The following is a 5,488-nucleotide window of genomic DNA, read 5'->3' as shown; positions in this document are numbered from 1 at the left end:
CGTTGAGCTGCCAGACAAAATCATAGAGTCACAGAGATGTCCAGCATGGAAACAGACCCTTTAGTCCAACCCATCCATGCCGACCAGATATCACAACCCAAACTAGTCCCACCTGCCAGCACCCAGCCCATATCCTTCCAAACCCTTCCTATTCATATAGCCATCCAAAAGCCTCTTAAATGTGGCAATTGTACCAGCCTCCACCGTTTCCTCTGGCAGCTCATTCCATACACGTACCACCCTCTGCGTGATTCAGTTGCTCCTTCGGTCTCATTTCTATCTTTCCCCTCTCACCCTAAACCTATGCCCTCTAGTTCTGGACTCCCCAATCCCAGAGAAAAACCTTTGCCTATTTATTCTATCCATGCCCCTCATAATTTTGTAAACCTCTATAAGGTCACCCCTCAGCCTTTGATGCGCCAGGGAAAACAGCCCCAGCCTGTTCAGTCTCTCCCTGTAGCTCAGATCCTCCAACCCTGGCAACATCCTTGTAAATCATTTCTGAACCCGTTCAAGTTTCACAACAGCTTTCCGATAGGAAGGAGACCAGAATTGCACGCAATATTCCAACAATGTCCTAACCAATGTCCTGTCCAGCTGCAACATGACCGCCCAAATGCTGTTCTCAATACACTGACCAATAAAGGAAAGCATACCAACCGCCTTCTTCACTATCCTATCTCCCTGCGACTCCAATTTTAAGGAGCTATGAACCTGCACTCCAAGGTCTCTTTGTTCAGCAACACTCCCTAGGACCTTACGATTAATTGTATAAGTCCTGCTAAGATTTGCTTTCCCAAAATGCAGCACCTCACATTTATCTGAATTAAACTCCATCTGCCACTTCTCAGCTCCTTGGCCCATCTGGTACAGATCCTGTTGTAATCTGAGGTAACCCTCTTTGCTGTCCACTACACCTCCAATTTTGGTGTCATCTGAAAACTTACTAACAGTACCTTTTATGCTCGCATCCAAATCATTTATGTAAATGACAAAAAGTAGAGGGCCTAGCACTGATCCTTGTGGCACTCCACTTGTCACAGGCCTCCAGCCAGAAAAATAGCCCTCCACCACCACCCTCTGTCTTCTACCTTTGAGCCAGTTCTGTATCCAAATTGCTAGTTCTCCCTGAGATCTAACCTTGCTAATCAACCTCCCATGGGGAACCTTGTCGAACGCCTTACTGAAGTCCATATAGATCACGTCTACTGCTCTGCCCTCATCAATCTTCTTTGTTACGTCTTCAAAAAACTCAATCAAGTTTCTGAGACATGAATTCCTATGCACAAAGCCATGTTGACTATCTCGAATCAGTCCTTGCCTTTCCAAATACATGTACATCCTGCCCCTCAGGATTCCCTCCAACCACTTGGCCACCACCGTGGTCAGGCTCACAGGTCTATGGTTCCCTGGACTGTCTTTACCGCCCTTCTTAAACAGTGGCACCACATTTGCCAACCTCCAGTCTTCCGGCACCTCACCTGTGACTATCGATGATACAAATAACTCAGCAAGAGGCCCAGCAATCACTTCTCTAGATTCCCAGAGTTCGTGGTTACACCTGATCAGGTCCTGGGGATATATCCATCTTTACCCGTTTCAAGACATCCAGCACTTCTTTTTCTGTAATCTGGACATTTTGCAAGGTGTCACCATATATTTCCCTTCAGTCTATATCTTCCATATCCTTTTCCATAGAGTCACAGAGACGTCCAACATGGAAACAGACCCTTTAGTCCAACCCATCCATGCCGACCAGAAATCACAACCCAAACTAGTAAATACTGATGCAAAGTATTCATTTAGTATCTCCCCCATTGTCTGTAGCTCCACACAAAGGCCTCCTTTCTGATCTTTGAGGGGCCCTATTCTCTGAGTAGAAAGTGAGGACTGCAGATGCTGGAGATCAGAGCTGAAAATGTGTTGCTGGAAAAGCACAGCAGGTCAGGAAGCATCCAAGGAACAGGAGAATCGACGTTTCGGGCATAAGCCCTTCTTCAGGATGAACAGTTGGGCCACAACCAAGGATAGGCTGTAAGAGTGAATGAGTGAATAAAAGACAAGTCCCACCTCGCCCATGAGGACGAAGTGAGAACGGCAGATGCTTGAGATCAGAGTCGAGAGTGTGGTGTTGAAAAAGCACAGCAGGTCAGGCAGCATCCTCGGAGCAGGAGAATCAACGTTTCAGACATAAGCCCTTCACCTTGCCCTCTCCAGTGTGTGTTGTGAAACTCCTTAACTGCTTAATCATTTCTAGTGGCCGAGCAGAGGCTGATAACAAGTTTGGAACACACGAGAATGAATTCAGCTGAAACCTTGGATTCATGTCTCACTACAGGAGACCCAGCTACACAATACACACAAACCCTATCTCTCTCTCTGTCTCTCTCTCTCTCGCGCGCACACACACACACGCACACAACACACACAAGTACTCACACGGTCGTGCAGACTCTCTCTGATAGATAGGGCGCTCTCTCAGACACACATTGATACACCCCTCACATTCTCATCCATGCACACACCTTCTCACACAATTATACTCCATCACACACACACTTTACCCAGCATGCACACACACACACACACAGACGCTCTGTCTCATGAATGCACTCACACATAGAAGTCTTTGGGATGAATTGCATTTGCAGGATTATATGTTTGGAAATAGGAAAGGTCTGACTCAAGACTGGAATACAGACAGACTCTAACCTCACAGCTCTCATGCGCTATCTGAACTCAGGTGTCACCTCCCTTTATAAAACATTAAGTTACCTGGAGAATGTTACTAAAAAGAAGTTCTGGGATTTACAGATTAACGATCCGAAATCTGCAACCCATTTTAAGAGATGAAAGACTTCATAGGTTTCTTCAAAGTATCATTTATGTTGCATGACACTATAATCTTTTGCTATATATTCTGTGTCTTACCATCGCACTCAACAGCTGCCTGATGTAGGAACAGCGCTCCAACACCTAGTGCTTCCAAATAATCCTGTTGGACTATACCCTGGTGTTTGTGTCATTTTAAAACTTTGTTTCCAGTGAATACAGCCCGCACCTCCCACTGTTGCCAGTAAACTTTGTAATGCCAATGAAACAATACACCTGCAGTCCTAAAGAATTTACAATTTCGATCAATACCATCTACTCATTCACTGTTCCTTCTGAGACACGACATTGGAAACTCGGTCCTGGTGGCTGAAAGAAATGAGAAGCTGTTGGATTTCCCAGCTTTCAATGAGAGTTTAAGCCTGACGGTAAGTTCAGGTAACCTTTACTGCAACCCAACTTTGTTGCAACTTCAGATCTCCACATCACAAGGCGTACAAAAAGTAGCTTTTCTTAAAAAAAAGCACCACAAGCTCAAAGTGCACACCCTCACCCCGACTCCTCCCACCACACTTTCTTTATTATTGGTCGGTTGAGTTGTCCCTTTGTAACTGGATACTTCGTTCAGCCGGGTAAAGCACACAGCTGGGACGACTGAGTGAATCCTTTCCCGCAACAGCAGTTTCCATCACTGAAAAGGACATGAGTGAATCAGGTGGGTTTTTGCCCTCTGAAAACGGTTTCATCCTTCGATTGTGAAGTCCAGATTACTGACCGAATCCCAATTCTGCCATCTGCCGCGACAGGATTCGAACCTGGGAGTCCCCAGAGCTGGGTTGTTAGCGGCGCTCGGCCATCACTCCTTCCATCCCCCCTGCAATGGCACGTGAACGCACTGGTGCCTCCGCAGGTGGGAGGAGCAGGTGAAGTCCTTCCGGCACTGACAGCAGGTGAACGGCCTCTCTCCGGTGTGGACCCACTGGTGGGTCAGCAGTGCAGCTGACTGAGTGAACCCCCTCCCGTACATGGGGCACGTGAATGGCTTCTCTCACTTGTGGACGCACTGGTGCGTCTCCAGATGGCTGATCCGACTGAAGTCCTTCCTGCACACCGAGCAGGTGAATGGCCCTCCCCGCTGTGAATACGTCTGTGGGTTTCCAACACGGATGGGGAAGGAAATCCTTTCCCTCAGTCCACACATTTCCACAGTTTCCCCATTGGGGCAACTTTCCTTGTGTTGGTCTGGGTTTGAAATTACCATCAGAATGGGGACATAGTCTATCCCCACCGTCAGGGATGAGACTTTGATACCCCCAAGCTGAGTAAATGGTTTGAAGCACTTTTCACAGTCAGTGCACTGAATCTACCTCACTCCGTGTCTCAGTATTCTTCCTGCCACACCAGTGTCCAAAATCTCTCAAGCAAACAAAAGCAACCATGTCTTCTTGATTGGAATGGCTGCTGATATTCAAGTCCCAATGAATCAAGCGGCTCTGTTATAAGTTGATGTATCATTTGTTTTCAGATTTCTTTCGGCATGTCTTCCTGCAAAAAAAAAACACAAAATAAGTGATCATTGGCAGTACACTTAAACGAACATAACATAGGTGCATTTCCTGTAGTTTCCCGGATGCCTGCTGATCACATAATACCCAGCACAAAGAAACCTGAAATCTCTCATGCAGCCAGATAGGCTTAGGTGTGTTTAGAGGAAAACTTCATTCAAATCTAATCTAATCTTAAACTAAATACGTGCACACACACACACACACACACACACACACACACACATATATATATATATCTGCCAATCCTTTCAATGCGGCTCAGTTCCATGAGAAACTACACTTTTAATTGTGAACATGAGGAAAAAAGCAATCATTTTCCAGGGTGCAAACTGCATACGCGCCAAACTGAGGGAATACACAAGGAAAATACCTAAAAGAGAGATAGAAAATATTTGAGCACCTTTGCAGAATCTGCTCCATCTCTGGATTCACTCCAGTTGCTACAAGTAAACCTCCCTGGGGGTCAGGCAGCCCTGCATCGGGAAGCACTGGGATGGTCAACTCCGACCAGTTTACATGGAGAACACATCTCCACATTAAACAGCCTCGAGGCAAACTTCCCTTCCTTCCACTTAAAGTTCAAGACCCCTCAAAGCGAAATTCCCCAGGTAAGTTTGGAAGAATTTCTTCCAGGTGTTCACTAATCATTTGTATGAGCACTTTGTTAAAGTTTGAATATTGCGAGTTTTGAAAATTAGTGATTCTGAGCGATATCATAGTTCGAAAATCAGAATGTTGGAATTTGGAGAGTTTATTTTTGCACATCGACGATATGTCTGCACAACAGCATATGACACGACAGCAGTGAAGATCTTCTGACGTCATTCTCAAACGTGCCAGCCACACGCCAGAGGAAAAGCTGAATACGTCTCTGGAAAAGCTGCCGAGCAATGCAGGAGAATGGCACAACGCGTGCGTGTTGGGACCATAACTCAAAAGAGAAACCATTCTCTCCTATTCATTCAACGTCGTCTTTAGCAGCTTTCCCGTATAACGGCGCTCTGTTTTGCACCTTGCCTTCTCATCCGATCCCCAAAAAAGCTTCGACATAAATATTTCACAATGATATACTGGCCCAATGTGCACAG

The sequence above is a fragment of the Chiloscyllium punctatum genome, chromosome 36 (genome assembly GCF_047496795.1).
Source record: "Chiloscyllium punctatum isolate Juve2018m chromosome 36, sChiPun1.3, whole genome shotgun sequence".
In the NCBI taxonomy this organism is placed as follows: Eukaryota; Metazoa; Chordata; class Chondrichthyes; order Orectolobiformes; family Hemiscylliidae; genus Chiloscyllium; species Chiloscyllium punctatum.
This window is presented reverse-complemented; position numbering follows the sequence as displayed.